Here is a 25920-nt window from a genome sequence, read left to right as displayed (position 1 = left end):
ACGTGTCTGGAAAAATCCCAAGGGAGTCTGGAGCCAGATTCGTGACGTTATCTGCGGAAGCGCCAGCAGGCTGCGAGAGCTTGCGCAGTTTCAGTGTACAGCCTGTGTAGACCAAGCGCTCCCATTTCTCTCTCATTGTCCGGTCTTTTGGAAAACGATGAGTACTAATCCCATCATGATTGGTGTTGCTACACCCTCCTACGATACATCTGTTAACCATTTTAATAATTACGCGATAACGTTGAAGAAATTTGCAGAAAACCACCAGGTCGTTTTCTCATAAACAAACCAGCACTGACGTAGGATTCAGAGGGAGGCGTCCTGCACGCGACGTCATGAAAATCAATGTTTCCCGGGAAATCCAAATGCCAAGTTTTTTCAGAGGCGGACCAATTCGCCTCAAATGGCTTGATTTCAACTGAATTTTTCTGGTATTGCACAAGGTAAAAAAAATTGCAGAGAATGCAGAATGTTACAAATTTTTGACCAAAGTTTAATATAAAATAGGAGAATTACATTGATCTTGCTCCTGAATTTACCTGTGATATGCACTTTAAAGCTGTTTGTTTTCTCCTCTTGCGATAGCCATTCCAGTTAAACACAGCAACGGGTCAGTACGATGATTTTTGTTGGTTTTGTTCCTTGTCATGTCATGTGACTTTTATGCAAAAAATGTTTCCATTTCAATTTTGCTAAATAAGTGCTTTGTTGAATCGTCTGGAAAAACCACCTCGTGAGAGCGTATAAACTTTTTTTGCAGTATCTCAAAATTGACACGTTTCTGTTACCTTTTTTTTTTTTAAGGTTTGCAGGTTAATAGAAACACGCCTACTGAATTGAAATGTTTTTGAAGTAGTGCTACTGTTGTAGTAATGCTCTTGAATAAAAGTAAAACTAGCAATCGAGATCGTAACCGTCCCCGCGGCCATCTTTGCTTCCTTGTATTTTCTTTTGTCTTAAAATTTGACGAGTTCTTAAGAATAAAATAGTGTTATAGTGAACTGTGCACTCGAGTAATGTAACAGGAGTACATGTAGTTTTTCCATCTGTGCATTAGAATTGCGCATGATTTTTGTTTTGCTGGAGGTTTGTTAGCAAACTGATGCATCGTGATACACATCATGTATCATAGAAAGGTCTTCGTACAGAATCCCGCTCATGACACGAAAAGAACCCCCCCCCCCCCCCCCCCCACACACACACACACACACAGGCCTCAACCTTAACTTTTGATACCTTAAAGGGCCTCAAAAAATTTTTGCCCCCCTTGAATTTCCTTTTGACCTAAAATTTTGTGGTATTTCAGCAAGTTTTCAAGTACGTGGTTCAAAGCAATACTGATATGTTTTCTAGGGGTGTAATTGAGTTATTTAGACAAAAGTACATTTAAAAAAAAAACCCAAAAACATTTATTACTGCAACAGAAGAACAAGACAAGTCCTGAAAACATGAAACATAAATCAATATCATATACGTAAGACTTAATGTACGGTACGAGCACATAATGCGTCTTTTTATATAGGACACAAAACGCACTTTGTTTTGCCTATAACAATGACTAGCAATATTGCAAAGATGAATTATAAAACTAAAAACATTATAAAACAGGAGTCTGTACTGCAGTACTGTCTTATCATTCAATTTGCCACCGCATTTAGGAGGAAATTAAACAACCTGTCCTCATCTACATCAGCTCCTTGTGCAGCCTCTACAAATTGTGGGTGCCGCTCCTCCGTCCACCATAGGTGGACTGCCCTCTCAGCATTATATGCATCAAGATCCAGGCCCTGTAGAGCAGGGGTTCTCAACCTTTTTTGCTTTAAGGCCTACCTATTCATATTTGTACCGAGTCGGGGCCATTAAAAAAGATCCCCAATTATTTTGGCTCATCTATTCTATTATAATCTAATAATCTATTTTAAAGTGTGTTAATGGGATGCAACACCACTCCCTGTTACAGATAGGAATTTAAATAAATGCAATAAAAACAAATTTTTAGATTGTAGGTATTGTATTTAAAACTGTATGGATGTGCCAGAAGCCAAACCCATGCACGCAGGTCATTCTCAGTCAAAAGGGATTAATGATCCAAAAGTGGAGTCTGGTCCATTAACACAAGAACTTATTGCCATGTTTGTGTCGAGCAAACAAGCAAGATATTAAAACCAAGAAGTACATGTAAAAGTAGATATAGAAACCACTCCGTGGGATTAGATCCTTACACACTAACAAAGAAGGATTTTTCCTATGAAAGAAAAATTTACCACCTAAATATGACATTTAATAGAATAAAATGTAATCATATTGTAGCTGTAACTATACTGTACAAATACAGTAGTTATGCACACTAAGTTAAAGGGCATATCACGGGTAAATTCAGGAGCAAGATCAATGTAATTCTCCTATTTTATATTAAACTTTGGTCAAATATCTGTAACATTCTGCATTCTCTGCAATTTTTTTGCCTTGCGCAATACCAGAAAAACTCAGTTGAAATCAAGCCATTTGAGGCGAATTGGTCCGCCAATGAAAAAACTTGGCATTTGGATTTCCCGGGAAACATTGATTTTTGTGATGTCACGTGCGGGACGCCTCCCTCTGAATCCTACGTCAGCGCTGGTTTGTTTATGAGAAAACGACCTGGTGGTTTTCTGCAAATTTCTTCGTTATCGTGTAATTATTAAAATGGTTAACAGATGTATCGTAGGAGGGTGTAGCAACACCAATCTTGATGGGATTAGTACTCATTGTTTCCCAAAAGACCGGACAATGAGAGAGAAATGGGAGCGCTTGGTCTACACAGGCTGTGCACTGAAACCGTGCAAAGCTCGTGCAGCCTGCTGGCGCTTCCGCAGGTGACGTCACGAATCTGGCTCCAGACTCCCTTGGGATTTTTCCAGACAGATTTTGTTATTTTATCTTTTTCTGCTGTAGACAGATGGCCTTGTGCAAAATTACCCTTCTGGATGAGTGTGTAAAGGGACATACTTTCATATAAAAAAAACAAAAACCCAAACGGAAATTGGTCCAGAATATGCCCTTTTAATGTGAAAATAATTAACAGGTAATTGACAGATTTTAAACTTTTTTTTTTTAAAGATTTGTCTATTTTTAGTCTTTTGTATTTGTAATTATTTGTATCTGTACATGTGCAACCCCACCAGCTCTGCTGATCAACTTATCGTGTTTAAATAAAGTCAGTCATTCATTATGAGTTGGAAAATTATCCATCCATTGAGTTCCCTGACATCTGAAATTACCTGGTGCTAGAACGATGTAGACATCGTTCTACACGGACGCACAGATGAAAACCTGGAAGAGCGTAGAGGAGAACAACTTTTTATATGTGGCTGCGTTAAAGATCTGGGGATCAGGACACTACAAGATAAATCCTGTATCGTTTTTGCCCGGGTAAATGAGAGTTTCTGGGCTTTATGTACATGTCTTTGCGATGGTTGCTAGGACGCTACAAGTTTTGGTATCGGGTGTAAACAAATGACTGCTGCTGGATTCCCAATCCTCTCTGCTCTTCTCTTCCAGCAGGCATCGCAGATCCATAGAATTTACCCACAAACATCTGTGTGTGTGTGTGTGTGTGTGTGTGTGTGTGTGTGTGTGTACATGCATGCGCACGCGTGATCTCCAGTCATTTTTGATTCTTTTGACTGCTGAGAATCCCTGGTCACAGATGCTATTTGGTCGGGGGATGGTAAACCCTATATGCACCACTGTAACAACATGCACACGTGCGCCTGAAGCAAGCCAATCAGAATCACCTTTACAAATTGGGAAGAAAAAAACAAAATGATGATCATGGGGAGGTGAGGATGCCGGTTAATATGCCTTGTTTTTTGTAATCTACTCGCTTGAAAATAATTTTTGTGCTTAAAGAAGCTGACCATACAGTAGGGGTGCCAGAACGGGCCTAACTCGCTAACATGTTTCTGCCCGAGCGTCTTGGTTGGACAAATTGGGCATTCGCCAATGCCTGGGATTGAGGCTATATGTGTGTGTATATATGTGTGTGTATATGTATATATATATATATATATATATATATATATATATATATATATATATATATATATATATATATATACTGAATTGTGGCCACGTTTTACTAATTGGTGACCATGCTTACTCGTTCCCTTATTTTAGTTAAATTGTGGCCACACTGACTCTTTACTATCCACACCATCAGATGCAGATGTTTTCAGTGGCCTAAATAACAGCAATGCATTAATAAAGAGCAGGTGATGCTGTGTGGAACAAATTGGTAAAATGTGGTCACAACTGAACAAAAACATGAGAACGAATAGAGATCATGAGAATGAATTAGTAAAATGTGGCCACTGTTCTTTTCATGTCACGAGTGGGGCTCCGTGTGTGATCATCTTCCTCGCCTCAGGAGTACCTCAGGGTTTGATTTTTAAGCCTGATTCTTTCCTCAACAATTCAGCACTAAGCTCCTTTTCCCCCTTTTGTTCCTGTTACACTAAAACCTGAGAAGTTCTGGGCATCGTCTCCTGTTTGGCCATCATTATGACACCTCAGAGCTATTGTTAAATAAAATATCGTTTTATTTAGAGCCTGGAGACAGCTGACGTACTTGTATCACTTCCTGTCTTGGCTTTTGTATCTCGGTGTATGAGGTGTGTTTGTAATTTTTCAGCTAGTTTTAAAATGCAGCTCGACTTGTGACTACGTCTAACAGGGATCCCAGACGTCCGCTATTTAGCGGAATTCCGCTATTTTTCTAGCCAAAGTGGTGGTGGTTGTTGTTTTTTTTTTTAATCTCTTGTATATCCGTTAAAAATATGTTCAAGTAAAATGACCAGCAGAATACGTTCTGATTTGGTTTGCTTGTTTAGCGATGTTTTTGTCAGCTTGTTTGTTCTCGTTGACATTCGGGAACACTCGGAAGTTAAATTGATGTAAATACCACGAGACTGTACGCGATAGAACGAGAAAAAAATATGGCTGCGCCCATTTGCTAGAAAATGTGTTTTAACTCCGTTCGTGCTTTTGTTTCTAATGCGTTGAACTTAATTCAATATGCAGGGCTGTGAAATTTCCGCGGATTCTGTCGCGAAAAATATCATCTTCACAAAACGTCTATTTTTGCATTAAAAATCATTGGGGTGGGGTGGGGGTCTAGTCGGTTTTAATCGCCTTGCACGAGACCGGCGGCTCAATACAGCCGGACTCGCGGAGTTTTATGCCAGCTGAGCGTGGAACACGTCTTGACTGCGACTCAGGACGCAGTGAGTGCATGACAGAGCTAAAAATAGCTATTGCGTGACCTGGCACCGCGTACGTGAATTTTGTACTTACAGGGTGCAAGATCAGACATAGTTAAGATGCCATCAAAAAGGAAAGCTAAGGAGGTGTTTGAGAGAGATGCAAAGAGGGCTAGAAAAGAACGTTTACATGCACGTCCAAATCGAGCTGCTGTTGGTAATCGAGCAAAGGGTCCCAGCAGGGGTGCCAGAGAAATCCAATCCTACATGCACAAGTGAAATCGGGCTGTTGTGCAAGGTGCATTGTGCACCCGAGCCACACGTGGCGCTACACGCCCCATCGTGTTGGTACACTTCCAGTTGTCGTCATGAAGAAGAGCTATAGTGTTGCCAGATACTGCTGACGTTTTCCAGCCCAAAACATGTTCAAATCCTCTAAAATGCACTTAAAACCCCCAATCTGGCAACACTAGCAGTTCCGTGCTCAAGCTGTTAGGCTTGCTCTAACAGACTATGGCTACAAACTGTCCGGCGCAGACCACTGTTTTGTAAGACAACTTATTTTGCACAATAATATTTTTCTAAAGTCCATTCTTTGCTTACAAAAAAATTATTTTTTGCTTACAATTTAACTTATGTCTTAATAAACACACAAAAAGTTCAATTGTTTTGTTTTTATTGACATTCTTCAAATGTTGGACATTATATATATATATATATATATATATATATATATATATATATATATACACACACACACACACACACACAAATACAATGACTTGTTTATGTACACAATTCACAGCTATGCAACAGCTGTACAGATGTATTTGGTGATACAGTAAGTGAGCTAAATTTTAACAGTGCAAACAATGCCACAAAAAGAAAAGAGTCATGCCGTTGTCATGCCGACCGAGGCTGTTGTGTTTCCCTTGTGGTCTCGTCACTCGTCACTTCCGGAAGTAGCTCGACAACTAGCTCGATAGGGTATACATGCACAAACTAGCTCGGCAGAAATCGCATAATCTAGGTCGTGTAGCTCGATTCCGAGAAATCAAGTTTGGTTCAATTTCAGCCAAATTAAGGTGTATACATGGCATTTTGAACTTCGATTTCAGTCGAGCAACGGCAGAAATTCGATTCTCTCTATGTGCATGTAAACGTAGTGACTGACAGACTGAAGGAAAAGATGAAAAAGAACAAGTTTGCAAAACTGAAAGAAAAGAAAATTAAAAGACTTTCATTAGATGCTGTTTGACAGACTATGAACATTTTGTAAATAGCTTTAATAGAGGAATGCAAATACTATAGAACTAATAACTAATAGCCTTACTGAAAGATGAATTGAAAGAAATAGCTGGGAGTGATGCAAAGAGGAACAGAAGGAGCCAGAAGTAAAAGAAAAGATGTAAATAATAAATTAGATAAGAAACATTAGTTTTTTTTTAAACTTTTGCTCTGTAGACAAGAGACATTGTGACAGATTCTTGGAAAAAGCCAGGACATAATACAAGAATTAAGTGTAATTTGGAAGACAACAGGTATCTCTCACTTAAATATTGAGCATGATTTTTCACAAAGTCATTTTGAAAGGCCTATCAAAGTTTTCTTTTATTAACATTTCTTTAAATTGTTTACACATTTTTTTTTTACTTTTATTTTGATTAAGAGAGAAAATACATAGGCACTTATTAGATATTTCAAGGTATTTTACATGGATCTTTCATTTTAAAAGAGAAAACTGTTGATAGGTATTTTATATGGCAAAATGAAGACCAAGACTAGTCAAATATTTACTTGTTGAGATCAATTTTTTACTTGCAGGAAATGCTCAGAATACACCATATAACACCTAAAATGGCTTGGTGTCTGGGGCCCTGCGGGCCCCAGACCCCCAGCTTATGCTGGGGGGGCTGTGCCCCCCAGACCCCCCCTTTTCCTTGGATTTCTTATTTACAATTTCACAGCCCTGAATATGTCGTGGAAAAAAAGATATCGTCCATAAAAGAGATAGCGGAACAGTGTCCGGGGTAGAAGAAGTATATTCTTCAAAGCTACATTTTCATCTAAATTTTATAAATAACAATTTTTTTTTTTTGCCACTTATGTCATTGATTACAAAATGTGCCATCAAATAGATACACATTATTGTTAAATTCTGTTGCTTTTCTATGTTAAATCTATGTAAAAAATGTGTTCTGTAGCATCTTTAAATGTTAAAATCTCAACAGCTTCAGGGGGCTTGCAGCCCCCTTGACCCCTGCTGATAGTTTCTTACATTCCTTTATTTTTTTCAATTACTGCTGGGATCCCTGGTCTAAGCATGAGGTGATTCCCTGGCCTCTTTGTATAGCCGTCCATTTAATTTAAAAACAATTATTTTCAAAGTCTCACTTTATGGTGTTCTCTTTTGGCCTGTTGGATCGAGGGATTTTTTTTTTTTTTTTTTAAGGGTGTTCTGACTTTCTCCAGTGTCTCACCTAAGGCTTATGTGATTGTGTATTGTTTGTGTTGTAGCTCCTCCCACTCTCTCACCTTTTTATTCTTTTGAAGCCCATAAATAGTCTGCAGCATGGTTGTGTGTGTTTTAAAGTAAAACTCCACATTAAATCTGGGATATGAGTGACTTTTGGTTCGAACGTGTTGCTTGGTGCTGTATGTGTGTTATTCTCATGACAGACAGGCGAGTGGTTGTGAGCTGCTTTGATGTCACAGGAGGACATTGTTACTGCTAGTACAGATTCAATGGTGTTTAATAGGAGAAAGAAAATGTAAATGATCTCAAACATAAAGGAAAACGGTCAAGTTTCAGTGTTGGGTTCTAAAAAAAAAAATGAGGTTCTTTATTTAATAGAATATTTTTTATTAACATCATATGAAATGGGAAGTCCAGTATAGATATTCTAGGGGAGACCTTGGTGTTGGACACGGAGTTATAGCACCAACTTGGGTCGAGATGATGATGATGATGATGATGATGAGTGTAACGGTGTTGATGTATTTGAAGCTGTGTAAGTTTGAGCAGAGTGTACAGATGTGGAGATGAGAGACCTGGACAGACTAAAAGATCGAAGTGCCACCGCATCACTCCCTTCAGTATGGCTAATGTAGGAAATCATCAGCCAACGTAGACAGGATGATGAAAGGAGTTTAAACTAAAAAAGATAACTCAGAAGTTCATTACAAAGGACATGTTGGATGCCTTGGATTTTTCCTTTAATTGTCCATTTGCTCCTTGATTTAATTTCCAATCAATAATAAACCCTCAAGTCTCCGGCTCTGCCTTCAGCTCCTCGAAACTTGTTCAGATCCCTTGACCTCATTACAGAATTTTTTTTTTTTTTTTTGGCCTGTCGTCCGCTCCCACGGCGAGGCCTGCAGCCCGTGCCTCAGAGGAGAAACAACACTAATGCATGACGGGACAAAAGTGCTCTTTGTGTGCTGGACGGCAGAAGGGGGCGGAGTCTCTGCTTTTTTTTTCGCGTTCAGGTGGGCGTACAGAGGAAGAGTGAATCAGGCCGGCGCCAGGAGGAATTCCCAAAAATCCTGATGATTGGTGGCTCATTAGAGACTCCGCCTATTGACTGGTCTCAAGAGGCAGCTCTTCAAAAGCTATTTGCAGTTCTGGCATAAAAACATACGCAACCAAAAAACGTTTTTCCAGGTGGGATGTGTCCCTTATGCACAAGGATTATAAAAACAGGGTGAAAATTGTGGACATGTTACAGTCATTGTGAAGGCGAAGAGCAGGTCTTTTTAAAAAAAAAAAAAAAAATTCTAGCATTTTCTCTACCTAGTATGTCAACTCTTGTTACCTAATTTTGGAGTGTTTTATGGACTTTTTAATGCTGTACATTTTTGACAATGTGAGACTGGAACATAATTTGTTCAATTATGATTAAATGCTACATATAAAAAGAGGGCGTGGCTGGGGGCTGTTCAGATGGTAGCCGTAAGCTGAAGTGGTGGAAATGGCAAATGTTTTGAGGATGAAAGCCAGCTTATAAACTTTTAAGTTTCAATCTGTGAACTTGGCCTTTTATGGAAATTTGTGGGTGTGGCCAAATGCAAATCAGCTGTGGCGTGTACACGCCTGGTATTTTATGCATGCATGATTTGACATTTATGAACATACACACGTGAATACAAAGAAAAATCAGCATTTATGAATCCTTTGTAAATCCTGCGTAAGTTTTTAATTTAACGCAACTTTATTCAAAGACTGAGGAATGAGGCCTGTTATCTTTGAACACAAATGTATGATGATTGAGTGCGGGTTTAGAGATTTAGAGAACGGCTAACGATCATGTGTTTGTCATCAAATCATGAAAACCTGAAACGCACAACAGTGAACAACAAGACTGCTGTTAGGACGTGATGTCGTTTGAGTTTGTTCAGCTGATGAGGAAACTGTGTGGTCATTCAGGCAGGAGGTGGTGTGTGTGTGTGTGTGTGTGTGGGTAGGGGTGGATGGTCTGGTTTGAGTGTATTCATGCTGACTAATCTCAGTATATCAGCAGTTCTGTTGAACCTGTACACTAAGAAGAGCGTAATTCAGCTACCTCAGTAAATACGCCATTGTTCTGGAGCAGGGAACGGAGGAGGTTTGATGAATAACAGGGAAACTGCGTGTTAAAGAAACACTGCTCTGCTTTATACTTGCAGAGAAATGGAGGAGGACAAGGGATGAATAGACAGTGTGGCCCTGACGTCTGACATCATCAAATAAGCAAATACAGAGCGGTGGGAAATTACATACGGTATCAGGAGCTCTTCCTGTAGAACAAGTCAAATAAAACACGTAGGACACAACCAGCAAAACGTATTTATTCGTTTCATTGTTTAGTCGTTTTATTTTTACAGGTTGTTTCATTGGTGCATATCCGTGCTGATTTGATGTCGCTCTGTAAACAGGGAAGATGATGTGTGTTTTGAGAAGAATACCCCTGGGGTATAATAAATAAAAACAGTATAAATAAATTGCGTCATTTTTCACTTGCCTTATGGATGAAGAAAAATGGTTGAAATTGTAATGGAGAATTATTCATAAAGTTAAAGAAAAAAATTGAGATCGCCTGGTCCCACTAAAAGGAGGCGTGTCCTCTGGACCTATTAAAAGGAAGTGTGGCCTCTGTCTCTGTCCTAAGAAGAGGTGTGGCTTTTGTATCCTCTGTACGTGTTGGTCCTAATAAAAGGAGGCGTGGCCTTTTGTACCCAATAGTCTTAGTAAAAGGAAGCATGTCCTCTGTACTTGTTGGTCCTAATAAAAGGGGGCGTGGCCGTTGTACTCCATAGTTCTAATAAAAGGAGTTATGTCCTGTGTACGTGTTGGTCCTAATAAAAGGGGGCATGGCCTTTGCACCTAATAGTTCTAATAAAAGGAGGTATATCCTCTGTACGTGTTGGTCCTAATAAAAGGGGGCGTGGCCTTTGTACCCAATAGTCCAAATAAAAGGTGTCCTCTGTACGTGTTGGTCCTTATAAAAGGGGGTGTGGCCTTTGTACCCAATAGTTCTAATAAAAGGAGGTATGTCCTCTGTACGTGTTGGTCCAAATAAAAGGGGGCGTGGCCTTTGTACTCCATAGTTCTACTATAAGGAGGTGTATCCTCTGTACGTCTTGGTCCTATTAAAAGGGGGCTTGGCCTTTGTACCCAATAGTCCAAATAAAAGGTGTGTCCTGTGTACGTCTTGGTCCTAATAAGAGGGGGTGTGGCCTTTGTGCTCAGTAGTCCTAATAGAAGGGGGTGTGGTCTCTGGTGTCTTTACCTGCTAGGTCTGTTAAAAGTAGCTGAGGCCTTTTGTTACTGTTTATAAATTTTCTTTATGTGAAATGGGCAGTTTTACGCCTTAACCATGTGCGTGTGTTTCTTTGTTTTAGATGTTGCTGTGATGGCAGAACTCGCAGATCGAAACTCTTTGTCATGACCAACGTATTACACCATGGACTGGACTGACGGTTAACCTGAGCACGTGTGATCTCTGCGCGCACCCACACACACTCTTGCTTGTGCACAGTGACTGAAGTGATCAAGAGCTACACGGCACATAACCGGTAAGAACGCACTGTGTGTCTTAAGCTTGTGTGTGTGTTCGTTCATCACCTCAGTAAAATTCCAGACTGTAATCAGACACAGTTGTGTAGCGGCGTTGTGTTGTAGCATGGTGAACGACTGCTCAGCTTATGTTCCACTTTTAGTTCAGGGTGTGTGTGTTTCAGTGTGCTCCTTCATTCAGGTATGTCTGACATGCTCGTGCTGCATAGTTCTCTTTTGTCGCGTCGTCCATCATTAGTCGTGCTGTGTCGCTGTTCGGAGGCTGAAATACAGAGAGCGAGCGAGCTGCGTATCTCATTCCTGTTATGCCTGGAGTGCCGTTATTTGAGCCTCCGCGCCTGTCACCGACTTTACCTTGATCTGCCCTTCCGCACTCTTTCAGCCAGTCACACAGCTCCTCTTTCCTCTGCGATGAAAAGTTCTAGCATCGACTCCGGGGGGGGTTAGAGACTGTTGTGCCTGGGGGCAGATGTGTCTGCACAGACGCTGTAGATGTCTAACAAAAAGGAAATGCACAAGACGGATTTTCAGTGGAAATGCTTCACAAGGCTTGCACAGTGATCTTTATTAAAACTGAGGTAAGCTCTCACAAGCATGTGTGCGTGCTTGCGCGCGCGTGCACCAGAGGAAGTGGGATAAGCGAGAGCCAACAGGTGTGTGCTCATGAAAACATGCTGTGCCAGCGTCCAGGACGGAAATGATCTAACTCGTGCTCTATAATTAGAACGGAGCGTTTAAAAAGGCTTGATTGCTGCCTCACAGAGATTTCTATCTCTGCAGGGAAACGTTTCGACACACCAGGCTGAAGTGTGTCGTGTGTGTGTTGTGGTTTATTTTCAAGGATCATTTATCCATCGCAAAAGCAACATTTCCATCAATTAGCGCTGGTTGTTATGTAGATGATTAAATACAACAAGGCATGCTGTTTAACAAATAACTGATTTAAACTTTATTTAGTAACAAGCTCATTTGTCACCTTGCCATTTTTCCATAACGTAACAGTGTAGATTCAAGTCCAACAACTGGAAAATGATCTCATGATCATGAAACATCTGTGTATAGTGAGAAAATATTGTGCTTTTTTGTTCTGCTGAAACCTTTCACTAGACATCATTCTGATGAGTAAGGGATAAAAGACACACTCGGGCGGGGTTGTGCAGTTAAAGGAAAACAAAGATTGTTTTGCAATCCACAGCAATTTGCCTATCTTTTTATAATTACTTAAATAATTACACGTGTGGGCGGCACGGTGGTGTAGTGGTTAGCGCTGTCGCCTCACAGCAAGAAGGTCCTGGGTTCGAGCCCCGGGGCCGGCGAGGGCCTTTCTGTGTGGAGTTTGCATGTTCTCCCCGTGTCCGCGTGGGTTTCCTCCGGGTGCTCCGGTTTCCCCCACAGTCCAAAAGACATGCAGGATAGGTTAACTGGTGACTCTAAATTGACCGTAGGTGTGAATGTGAGTGTGAATGGTTGTCTGTGTCTATGTGTCAGCCCTGTGATGACCTGGCGACTTGTCCAGGGTGTACCCCGCCTTTCGCCCGTAGTCAGCTGGGATAGGCTCCAGCTTGCCTGCAACCCTGTAGAAGGATAAAGCGGCTAGAGATAATGAGATGAGATGAATTACACGTGTTTTTTTTTTTTTTAAATCCATTTATTGTCGCAGAACATCCATGGAACGTACGACTGCTCCAGTACTGAAACTGGAGACTCCTTCCATAAACGTTACATGAAAGTTTCCTTACAGAACATTGTTTGTTATAAAACGTCACCCTGTTAGAATAAGAGCATTAATATAAACGTGATTTGCAGCTGCATTGCTGTCGGAGCTGCTGTTTTAGAAGATTCATTAACACCACGTGTCTGGAATAGAGGTCACATGACCATACGTGCAGTGAGACAGTGAGTGCAGTGAGTTCATTTCACATCCAGAACACTGGAGGTGCATTTATACAGGGTTCACTGTGCACTGAGGGGGGGAAGTGGGGCTATTTGTGTGTGTGTGTGTGTGTGTGTCAAAAATAGCAGTAAGTGCTGCTGCAAATGCCTGGAGGGCCAAGACTGACAACTCTGTGCTCTGTACAGAGGGAGGAGGAAGAGCAGCTCTGTTATTTTAACCCCAATCTCTATGTCCTTTTACCCCTTCAGCTCTCTTTACCTCTCTCTCTCTCTGCCCATCTCTGTGACTCCCACTCTGCCTGCACTGTAAGAAGTGATTTTGGAGAGTGGTAAATATAATCTATGCAAACCAGATATAATTTACTCGATTATTGCAGTCAGCCAAGGAATTATAAAGTAATGGGTAAATTATACATATGCTACCTATTCGTTAACAGTAACAACCGTTACATGGAAAAATACGGTAAAATCTACCCCAATGCCATGAGTCCTGTGCTCCAAATTGCTCATGCGTCAGACCACGCATTTGAGTGAGCGGGACAGGGAACTCTCAGACTGCCATCTTCCTCTCTCTGGCTGTTAGTTTAGTGAGTTATAAAACAGGTTCATTACTTGAAATGTTGTGTGAAGCTGTTGTACTGCACTTTATTTTGTGTTTTTTGATCATTTGGTGCATCATTGCTGCATATAAACAAGGTGGTTCAGTTATTTGTTGTATAAATGCACCTGGACTGCAGATTTGGTCAGTCCAGAAACAACATTTGAAGCTGTTAGTTAGTGAGTTATAAAACAGGTTCATTACTTGAAATGTTGTGTGAAGCTGTTGTACTGCACTTTATTCTGTGCTTTTTTTTTTTGATGATTTTTATGGATTAAAAACATTGAGATGATGAACCATCTGAAAGTCTTTTTTTGGGGGGTACATCTTACCTTCTCCGAATAAGTAATGGTTACTAAGTGATATTAATTACCTTTGATTAGTAATTATCAGGTATTACCTACTAGCAAACAAGAGATAGTTTTACCCAATTTCAGTGAGAAAGTAGCTGTTGGATAGATACATAAATGTGAGGTAAATTTTACCCAATTTAAGTATTTCATGGCTTTTTATTTCAGTTATTTTATACTCAATATATGGAATTAAATCTACCCCAAACAAGTCAATGCAAATTGTTACCTCAGATTTATTGGGTAAATTCTATAGGTTACTTTTTTCAGTGTGTTTATCCATTTGTGTGTCTGTCTGTCTCTCTCGTTCCATCTCTTTGCATGTCTCTCCTCCACTCCCTCCCTGTCTCTCTCTCTCTCTCTCTCTCTCTCTCTGCCTGTGTCTTTCTCTGCTTGTGTCTCACTCTGCATGTCTCTCTACCTCCCACTCTGCCTGTTTCCCTCTCTGCTTGTCTCTGTTTCCTGCTCTGCCTGTGTCTATCTCTGCCAGTCTCAGTCTCTCTCTCTCTCTCTCTCTCTCTCTCTCTGCCCCCCGCTGTTTTTTCAGATCCTGAGTGTTTTCACTTTAATTCTGCGTCTCATTAAGATGAACAGGATGTTTTGACATTGCTGTAGTTGTGTGTGCAGATTAGGAGGCCAGCTGAGGACATCAGCACCTCTCCCTTTCCAACCTTTGTTGCTTGTTTTTGTTCGTTTGCTTTTTTTTTGAGGAAGTGAAGAAAATGTACAACGCATCATAAAGGAATTTGTCCGTTAGATCACCCCCTCGTTCTTCCGTGCTGATTTTCTCTCGTCACACTTTTGTATCAGAAGTGATTTTATTTCACTACCCTCTGAGCAGGAAGTGTGCTACAGGTTGATGAGGTCATGTGCACGGTTCAGTGGGTGATGCAACTGCTCATACAAATCATCTCTGTTCTGACAAATCCACACCCACGCACCCACATATACACTCATTAACCCATGTGTGTTGTGGAGTGTACGGGATGGCCGCCCACACAGTCAGAAATCCATTTCACTGCTCCAGCTTTTTTAAGAAACTCGCGTTATTCAACCAGAGCTTGCCAGGACTGAGACTACAAATGAACACTTGGACTGAAATATTCTGCTTGATTTCTTTTATAATTGTGTGTGTTCGAGTAATGCTAAATGTCTTGGGCTGGGGGGCAAATGAGTGTAATCCCCCCCCCCCCGAATTCAAGAGAGGGGAAATTATCTTCTAGCTGATAACGCATGGGATAACACTGATAACTCGTCATGGAATGTCTGCAAAACAATTCTAAACAGAAAAAGTATGTGTCCTTCTCAGATGAATAAAAACTGCGGTCGTTTGCAAATTGATGTGGTATAAAAGGAATGAAACAAGTCAGGTTCTTGGAAAATAATCAACTTCTTCGGCTTTATCACACCATCCTATCGCTGAGGGTTTTTTTTTTTTTTAAATAAAAACGTCTCCTTGGAGATAAAGCTCTAGTGTTTGGATGGTGATTAAAATGCAGGCTGAGCAACTGTTCTACTTTTTCTATGAACATTAATGTTTGCATCATGTGTTTAGCTCTCTTTCATGATTTGGAGCATTATTGAAAGATGTAACGATGTATCGTGTGATAAATCACGATACAAATTTGACATCGCAATATAAATCAATGAAATAAAAAATGAATTGTGATTATCAGGCTATGGAATCTTTTTTTTTTTTTAAAGATTTTTTTTGGGCTTTTTTTCACCTTTTTTGGACAGGACAGTGCAGAGGCAGGAAATGAGCGGGGGAGGGATCGGGAAATGGCCCCGGGCCGGAACCGAACCCGGATCCACGGCACGACGCCTCATCCATCTTAGTTTTTCTTAGCTGTAACTGTGTTGTTTAGACAGCGTACAATAGCGGGAATACACGTGACTTCACTTTAGGTGGAAGTAACACCGCTCCAGTGTTATGAAAACACACACCTGATCACGTGAAGGAGCTGCTGTTGTGTGATTTATACAAATGGGTTTAACAAGAAATCAGAGCTCTCTTTTTACAGACTGCTGAAAGATAAAGAGAAGCAAATGGAGGAAGAACAAATGTTCATAAGTTTATTTTAAAGGCCTATTTGTTTAACTTTTTTTCATTTTTAATGAAGGGGACATCTTGGTATATTTAAGTTATTCCACAAAATCGAGTCGTACATGAGCTGATAGTTGGCTATAATCCATGTATGACGAGATTGAGTGGAATAACTGTTATATATTCTATCCACATTCACTGGATTTTGAGAAATGGAGCATTTTAATTTTTGCAAATTTGATAACTTTATACAAAACGTCCGACAAAATCATTTCCGCTTAGAATGTAAACAAACTGGCAGGAGCAATTTGTGAAAAATGTGATAATTCTTGGAAAAAAAATGCATCCTTATCAAGTACTTTTTCTTCCATGTTTTTTGTTTGTTTTGTTTTTGAGTAGAGTTTTTATTTCATCCTCGGTTGGTTCAGCAACACAATCTGCCATTTTGTTTTTCTCTACTCATGGTATATGAGCTGATAGCGTAGTAGTAGTCAATCAGAGCGCACAGTTGCTCATATCCAGTGAATGAGGATAGAATAAAGGCTATTATTTTACTCCAACCTTCACAAATTTGGGTAAATAACAATAGTTTATTTTCATACTACACACAGAAAATACAAAAGGAAAGAAAGAAAGAAACTTGACATTTGTTGGGTATAGAAAATAACTACAAAGCTAATCTAGCTAGGTGGCATTTTTTTTTAAGAAAATGAAAGTTTGTTGGTTTTATTTTTTTAAGATGCAGTTAAAGCAAGAATAAACCTCAGTGTAAGAGAAGCAAACGTCTGATTAAAATCACGTGATGGCCGATACCAAAAGCTCTATTGATTTCATAAATGTGGTAAATTGATTAAATTGAGCCCGACAAATTTTACTGATTCTCCTGAACACAATTAATTCATCTTGGGTGACTTTTCATATGACGTGACTCGTTTCAGCCAGTTTACGTGGACTTTGTGCTTTTCCCTCTTTGATCTGTTCTATATGTGAACATTCCAAATGAACTCGAACCCCATAAACACAAAGTAAAGTAAAGTTGAACTATGACCAGGAGGGAGGGGGGAAAAACAAAACAAACAAGAAAATGCTCGGTCAAGTTGAAATTCCTACTCCGGAACTCGGAACAGTCTGTTCAGCAAGTGGCATTAAATCAAAATGGCTGCTCATACCATTAACAGTAAACGCGGTAGCACTTCTTCTTACCGTCCATGTTTTTCCCAAATGAGCTCATTCTAGGCTTCGGCTTCCCACCTGTGATGGAGTGTTGTAGCTAACTGGTTCCTTATACAAATCTAAGTGGTTATTAGTTTGTCTCATCCAAAAGGCAAGTGTGATTGGGTGGGAAGTGGACCGAGGCGACCCAAGTCCTGTAAAGCACCAGTGAGTGAATTGAGTTCACATGTGTATGCAAAGAGAACTCACTTCTTTTAAAGAAGACCATATCTGAAACTGCCCCAGAAGAAAGTCACCAAACTCAGCTGCACTTGAGAGAGAAAAGACCCGAATCCCTCAGAGCTTTTTCCTGACATTCTGCTGCCTCTTGTGGCGGTCGTGTGAAATGCACGAACCTCCTGCCACAACTGTGCTGATGAAACCTCAATGAGCTGCTGACTGAACCCTGTGTGTGTGAGAGAGAAGGTCAGGCATGTGTGATGGAGTGCATACACATGCACGGGTTATCAGACAGTGCTGAAAAAGATACTGAGAGGAATAAACAGAGCGAGAGGAAATGAGGGAGGAGTCTGACCTTGTGGTTCAGAATGGGAGCCGTTTAATTTGGTGTCGTATTAATGAGTGTGGTTTTTAATTTACTCTGCACTGTATCCTCATGAGCACTGCGGCCTGCAGCAACTCAGTTTAGATTTAATGCATAATGCGGATAGTGTGGCTATTTATTATTATTATTATTATTATTATTATTATTTTCAAACATCTTGAAGTTTATTGTAGTGGATGCTTTCATTGTAATATTGTATTTTAAAAAACAAAGGCGTGGTTCAGAATATTACTGTTTTTGATTATCGCATGTGCAACAAAATACTGGCAAGGTGTATCCCAATATTTCCGTTTTAATATTCATTACGAGCTCTAACTCTTCTTACACACGACACGGTAGCACTAGAAAATCATCGTCTCGTGAAGCGTGTATTGGGATGTGTCTCGTATCAGGGCTTTAGTGCATCGTCTAATTCCTAAGAAGTGCATGTTCACTTATGACCTCGTTCACTATGACGTCTACTAGAGCCTAAAGACAGTGTTTGGTGAACATTTCTGAGTTGAAAAGTTGTTTCATGGACAATTCACAGTGATCAGTGTAACTATAAATGGATAAAAACGTATGATGTCCTTCAGTGAATAAAATTTTGCAGTTGGTGACACACTGCTGTGGGATAAGAGGAATGAAAGACTTCAGGGTGTGTTATAGTTATAGGAAAATGATCAACTACGGAGTGTAAACAGTGACATCATGCCAAGGTTGATTAATTTCCTACAACCTATGACAGAGTGATTTGTTTCTTACTTAGGATGTAGCCTTATTCATGATGTTAATTATTGAGACATTAAAAAAATGGATTTATAGCGGAATACTTTTTTTTTTTTTTTTTTGGTGTGTGTGTGTGGTGTGGTGAGGGAGAGAATGTAAATCACACCTGGGTCACCTTTTTTTTTTTTTTTTTCCCCTTCCCCTTTGCTCCTCTGAGAGTTTCATAATCCCCTCTTCTCATCTCTCCTCCTAATGCACCTGTTTCTTTCTCTCTCTCTCTCTCTCTCGCATGCACACACACTCACACAGACACATGCACGCTTTCTCTCTCTCCCACTCTCTCTCTCACACTCTCTCTCTCTCTCTCTCTCTCTAGCACACAACTCCCTGTGCCTAGCATAGCTCACATATCTGCCTGTGACTTCCTAGAAAGATGCAACAAGAGCTGGGATTAGTGTGCGTGTGTGTGTTTTTTTTTTTTTTTTCTCTCTCTCTCTGTGTCCTGGATTCTTCCCTCCTGCCTCCCTGGTATCTGTAAATCTTTCTGGGAAGTTTGATCAGGGTCGTGTTCCTGCCGGAGATCCTGCCTTTTGTTGTTTTGGTGACTGTGATGATGACAGAACAGCTTAAGATCCAGTGAAATAAATCTGGATTAATCTCAGATTGTTTATTCTCAAATAGAACTGAATAAAACCCTTTGGGATGCGCCATTATTAGAAAATAATCATATTCAGGAACAGTAGATACAGTAACTCCACACATTGTTGCTTGTGTGATAGATATTTTTCCATTTGAAAAGATGGTGATAAATTTTTACAATCATCCAGAACCGAGGAGCGCAAAGGAAAACGTACATTTCAACCATTTCATGTGTAAGACGAGTACAGGAGTGCTGGAGACATCCATGACGGAACATTTTTAGATTTCATCCTTCTACAAATCAGCTCTTTGATATTCACATGGCTGACATTTTCACTGCTCAGTGTTTGATCATCTGCAGTGACCGGCATGGGAGAGTGGGTGTTTTTTTTTTAAATGTAATATCGATATTCTAAATTACTAGACGTGTAACTATTTCACAAAATTCAATTCGATTTTCCTCTCAGTATTTTTTTGGGAAAAAACAAGTTAAAGCTTATTACCAAAAAAAAAAGAGCAACATTTCTCAACTTGAATATTCCTTTTGTTAAATTAAGTAAAAATCCTTTTGTTTCATTTCCTTAATAGCCTATAGTTATTTACCCACATTTGTGAAGGTTGGAGTAAAATATAATGGCTTATAAACTAAAACTTTATTAAAATTGAAGTGTTATCAAATAGGGCTTTTCTTAATAACTATTTATGAACATTTGTACTTCCTCCATTTGCTTCTCTTTTCTTTCTTTCAGCAGTCTGTAAAAAGAGAGCTCTGATTTCTTGTTAAATTTATTTTGCACACAACAGCTCTTTCACATTTTAGATCTGTTCCCCCCCGGCATTAGAGCTGTTACTTCCACTTACGGTGAAGTCACGTGCATTTCTCCCATTTGTACGTTATTGTAGCCAGCTGCTGTCTCAACAATGCAGTTACTTGTGGGAGAAGCTAAGATTATGCAGCCTTGTAATAATCGTGATTCGCTTTTATTTCATGGATTCGAGTCGTCATAAATTTATATTGTGATTTATCATCGCACAATATATTTCATGCCTATAAATTACTGCACATAATATGCTTTTTTTGAGATGTCAGAGTTAAAAAACTAATTAAAGAAATTACAAACAGACTGGGGGCAGCACGGTGGTGTAGTGGTTAGCGCTGTCGCCTCACAGCAAGAAGGTCCTGGGTTCGAGCCCCGGGGCCGGCGAGGGCCTTTCTGTGTGGAGTTTGCATGTTCTCCCCGTGTCCGCGTGGGTTTCCTCCGGGTGCTCCGGTTTCCCCCACAGTCCAAAGACATGCAGGTTAGGTTAACTGGTGACTCTAAATTGACCGTAGGTGTGAATGTGAGTGTGAATGGTTGTCTGTGTCTATGTGTCAGCCCTGTGATGACCTGGCGACTTGTCCAGGGTGTACCCCGCCTTTCGCCCGTAGTCAGCTGGGATAGGCTCCAGCTTGCCTGCAACCCTGTAGAAGGATAAAGCGGCTAGAGATAATGAGATGAGACAAACAGACTGGAAGCAGTTGATTTTGTTAAAATATTGTACTTTTTAAAAAAATTAAGTGTAAATATATTTAAATAGATTTTATTTTCTTGTTTTTAAATAAATGTTTATTAAAAATGTAATTACGTAACTATGCTTTTCTGAGATGTCAGAATTAAAAATAAATTTAATTAAATTTATTAAAAAGTAAAGAAATTACAAACAGACTGGAAGCAGTTGTTAAAATGTTATACCTTTTTAAAAAATTAAGTATAACTAGCGGCCTTGACGGGCTCTCGCATGTGTGGTTCCGCAACCCAGGACATTCCTCCACCCAACAAAACAGTCACGTCATATATTCATCAAATGTTCAAAGGTGATGTGCATGTTGCAAATGCCATGACTGCTTGTCGGATGAGAGATAGACAGAGCAGTGCTTACAATAAGAAAAATTATCGCGGCCTAAAAAAAGGCCTCCACTTTTGAAGGTCGAGGACTGCTTGTGGCTGATTAAAAGGCCCTGAGTTTCGAGGATCGTGGCCTGGCGAAATAGATGACCATGCTAACATGCGATTCTTACAAATGCCGTGCTTAGATTATATGCAAGCATACTTTGGTCAACACAACATACTCTGCTGGATTTCTGGTCTCCCGAGAACATGCCAGCCAGAGTATGCTTGAAGTAATCTCTGCTCAATATTCAGAAACTGAATTCTGTATTGTCTGTGATTTGGCTGAGACCTTTGATGATAGGTATACCTGACAGTAATGACTATATTTATAACGAATATTCATTGGAATGTCTAAACAATAAACATAAACTAAAATATATAAAGACATGGTAAAAATAAACTTTTTTGAAAATAAAACTAGTTCTCATCCCTGAACTAAGTCAATGGCAGGATAGGATCAACATCAAGGCAAACTAAAAGACTGTATAAGAACTTTGTAAAAATAAACTTTTTTGGAAAAAAAGACTGTTCAGGGATGAGTACTAATGTCAATGGTAGGATAGAATCAACATTAAAGTTGTTAGAAAACGTGAACTTTTTGAATGTAGTGAGCTTGATTTGTCTTTGAACTGTCGAATTTGGACATGTTTATTTTAGTTTCATTTTCGTTACCTGAGATTTCATTTCCGCTATGTACAAGCGGTGCCTAGAAAAAATGCACAATATTTTGTAAAGTGTCAGATCAATCAGTTAAGGCATTGCCAATTTCTGGCACATTTCCTGCTTGGCCAGGTGGTGGCGCTATAACAGGCAGGCCCATTGGGCGTCAGGTTATCATCATAATCATAATATCTATTGAAGTAAGAAGTGTCCGACCATACAGTCAATACACTGTGGCTTTCTGACACGTTTCCTGTTCATGTGGCAAGATATTAAAATCATAAGGCCATTTCAATATATTACAAGATATCAAAAATCCCTTCGCAATTTAATATCAGCGACATCTTGGCATCACGTATAACACATTTCACTTGAATCTCATGAGCCGTCTAGGAGGAGCATGTTAAAATTCATCATGTGTCAAAACACACACATTCAAAACCCTATTCTTTCCTTGGCCAGTTAGTGGCGCTATACCAGACAGGCCCATAACGGCTAAAGAGTACCAGAATCTTATTACAAAATATCAAGTTCAACATTCAGCAATATCTTGGCATATGTTATAATATTTCAACATATTACAACATATCAAAAATCCCTTAGCAATTCAACTTCAGCAATATCTTGGCATCATGTTTGCCAAGTTTGACATGAATTTGATGAACCGTCTAGGACAGGGGTCGGCAACCTTTATGCCATGTACTGTAGTGCCAATTAGAAATTTTCTTGTTAGTTAGTTAGTGTGCCATTCAAATAGGTGTTGTTAATTATGTGTAATTAGACACCACACATTTTAGACGGATATGGATATTTAATGCATTGAGCAAATGTAAAACACCATTGCACTTGTTTTATGCCATTAACCTCACACACAAGGTTTAAGAACACCCCCCCCCCCCCCCACACACACACACACACATTGGATAACAACATTGCAAGCAGCTTATACAAATTCACAAAATAAGGCCCACTTTACACGGGGACGGTCTGAAACAAAAACGCAAAAGTCCGTTTTCGTTCTCACTTTTTTCCGCGTCTACACGACCGTTTTCAAGGAGGAAATCTGTGTCTATACGGTGACGCATAAATGTGTGGAATTCAATTGGATGTGCATGCCAGGTGGCTTAGTGGTGCTGTGAAAGACCTCCGCTATGTCTGCACGCATGCGCAACGTCTTCCGTCTTGTCTGATCTGCACATCTGCGCTGCGAAAACTTTGACTACTCTGCTTATGGCTACTCGTGAGGTTGCCAGAGCAGCTTGAAGGTCCGTTGGATCGATGTAATCAGACATGCTGTAGCCGTTCTATATGAGTGAGTGGAGCACAGAGGACGGCAGGACAGAGATCAGGTTTACAAATAGGCTTTATTGCCACACTTTTCAGTCTAACAATATTTTTAAACCAACAGACACACGCAACCGGCGTCTAGCTTGGGGATGAGCTTCTCTGCTCTCCCTCTTTAAATAGGGCGCGGTCACTGGGAAGACACACAAACACAGGTTAAAGGGATACAGAAAGGACCAACACAAGTTCATTTATTCGTAAAGATTATAATATTTTGTCCACCAATACACGGCAGTTTTTATCAGTAAACACATCGTTTTTTTACAAATCGACACAATAGTTCGAAATATCACAGATTCAAGCACCCCGCCGAAAACCGTTCTACTCGCCGGGAAGAAGCCGGATATGACGTCAGCGCAGTAACCAGGAAAATTCTCGGATGAATGTTTACATTCCTTTATACGCGTTGAGTTGCAGAATCTTTTTTTTTTTTGTTGTAGATTCCCCTACATATTATGTGAGAATGCCGAATCGATGTGTTGCTGCAGGTTGCTGTAATATTCCTAGTCACAATGTGACACTTTTTAGGTTTCCAAAGGACTCGCATATGAGGAATCTATGGACAAAACAAGTACAACGAACCCGTGCTCAATGTAACATTCACAAAATATTATGTTAAAGGGATAGTTCGGGATTTTTGACATGAATCTGTATGGCATCCCCATCAATAGTGTTGTGCAAACACACTGACTTACCCCTGACAGCATCCTGTGAGTCCAGTTCTTGTCCAGTTTTGGTCCAGACGAAAGTAGTCCGGCAAGTTTGTTGGGGTCACAAAAGTAAAACGTTTTTCGTCTCAAAACAGTATGTGTTCAAAAGAGTGATATATTTGCATCACAAAACCGTTGCCAAATAAAAAGTCAGACCTCGCAATCGCTTGGCACTATTTTCTCTCCCTTTTTATCACTGCGCGCTGCCGGCTTCATCCAGCTGCGGCTCCAGCTTCAAGGATAAGCTGGAGCCGCATAAGTAGGAGTCCCGGCGGGTGGTTTGTATTCGATTCGTTTATATCCCAACCTTGTCAGCTGTCAGATTTATGTTCATGGACCCGGTAAGCTGGTAAATAATATTTATTTATTTTTTTCTTTACCAAATTCTAACAGAAAACGAGAGCGCCCGAAAGGGAAAGCTGAGCCGCCTCACGGCTGTAATGCAAATTGCTTTCCTCCTCAGTATACAAGTGCGCTTCCATGGCAGGGAAAAAGAAACTACCACTGCTGCCTATGCAGGGGTGATAGCGTTCCGGTGCGCCGTGCCGGATTTCCGGCGCTCCGTGGCTGGGGGGGAAAAAAAAAATCTAGTTCGCCCATTGTCCTGTGTCATTCTGAGATGTGCAGATAGACAGTAAAGGGAATTCCGAATTCCCTTTACTGTCTATCTGCGCATCTCAGAATGACACAGGACAATGGGCGAACTAGATTTTTTTTTTTCTTTTTTCCCCAGCCACGGCGCGCCGGAAATCCGGTGCAGCGCGCCGGAACGCTATCACCCCTGCCTATGTAGTGCCCTATTTATACAAATAGGAGTCATTCAGGATTCAGCCATGACACGGAGCAAAAACATGGCTGAAAGGACATTGCATGGACTGCATGGAGCAAAAATCATCATCAGACACTTCGAGTTCTGTATCTGGCACATATGGTTCAAATCGATATGGTTGAATATCTCTAGGTTGAACCTGTGAAAGTTCTCTTTCTTCTAACCCATTATCATCAGATAATTCTTCTGAAAATTCGGACAAATCCACGCTAATTTCACTGACATCCGAGTCAGACATTGCTTTTCCTTGTTGTTTACACGGAGTGGATTACTGCGCTGACGTCACAATATGGCGCCCAGATTATCGTATGGCAGCAAAAAAAAAACGAACTGGGATAGCGATTACTGCCGATGTTATTGTTAAATATCTTGGATTTTGTGATTTGGATACTAGCTTGCTGTATATCAAAAGAAAGCAAATTTTATGCTAGATTGCGATATGGAAACAGTTTTAGGACAAATTTTAATGTCCATTCCCCTTTAATTGACATCAGGTGTAGTGATTCTGCCACTTACCTTCCCTGACTCCGCCCTCCTGTCACAGACCGGCGCTTGACCACGTCCCCGCTGCCACACATGCTCTTACTATGATGTAAACGCGTACCTGACGTGAGCAGATCCGAGCAGAGTTTCGCGTATTGGGTAGTTTAGACGGATATGCAACGGGGGCTGTTTTTAACTTATCCACTCTGGAAGGCGTTTTCAATTTTTTCCGTTTTTCAGCCTCGAAAACGCCGTCCCCGTGTAGACGAAAGGCACTTCCGATAAAATATTTAGTCGTTTTTACCCGACAGCGTCCTCGTGTAAACGGGCCCTAACATCCCAAATCTTTCAGTAGGTAACAGGCCCAAGTTATTCACAATAAAGACGTAGCAGCCTAATGGAAATGGAACTGATGAATAATAAAACTACAGAAAAATAAATGAGTGTCAGAGAACATTGACAAGTAGCCTACATAAAGTGGCTTAACAATAAACTGCAAATTTGAAGTAGCCTTGCTACAAAATAAATGTTTTGCCTATCAGTCAGTGTGATCCCTGGCCCTGCTTCCCTTTACTTAGCTCCGAGATGTGGGGATGGTAATTGGGCACTTTGAGTTGGACGCATGCTTCCGAATGGCCCGTTGTCAGACGACTTCG

At 40.3% G+C, this 25920-nt stretch overlaps 1 protein-coding gene across 4 annotated transcripts in view; it reads left to right on the top strand.

Annotated features, from left to right (window-relative positions):
• tnk2b (tyrosine kinase, non-receptor, 2b) overlaps positions 1 to 25920 on the top strand; it is a 106342-nt gene that overhangs the window by 7763 nt on the left and 72659 nt on the right. For all 4 annotated transcript variants that reach the window (XM_060906426.1, XM_060906427.1, XM_060906429.1 and 1 more), the window contains one exon: positions 11121 to 11294. The gene's annotated coding sequence lies outside the window, so the exon portion shown is untranslated. The remainder of the gene's footprint in view (positions 1 to 11120; positions 11295 to 25920) is intronic.

Source organism: Neoarius graeffei, chromosome 23, assembly GCF_027579695.1.
Source record: "Neoarius graeffei isolate fNeoGra1 chromosome 23, fNeoGra1.pri, whole genome shotgun sequence".
Lineage (NCBI taxonomy): Eukaryota > Metazoa > Chordata > Actinopteri > Siluriformes > Ariidae > Neoarius > Neoarius graeffei.
This window is presented reverse-complemented; position numbering and strand designations above follow the sequence as displayed.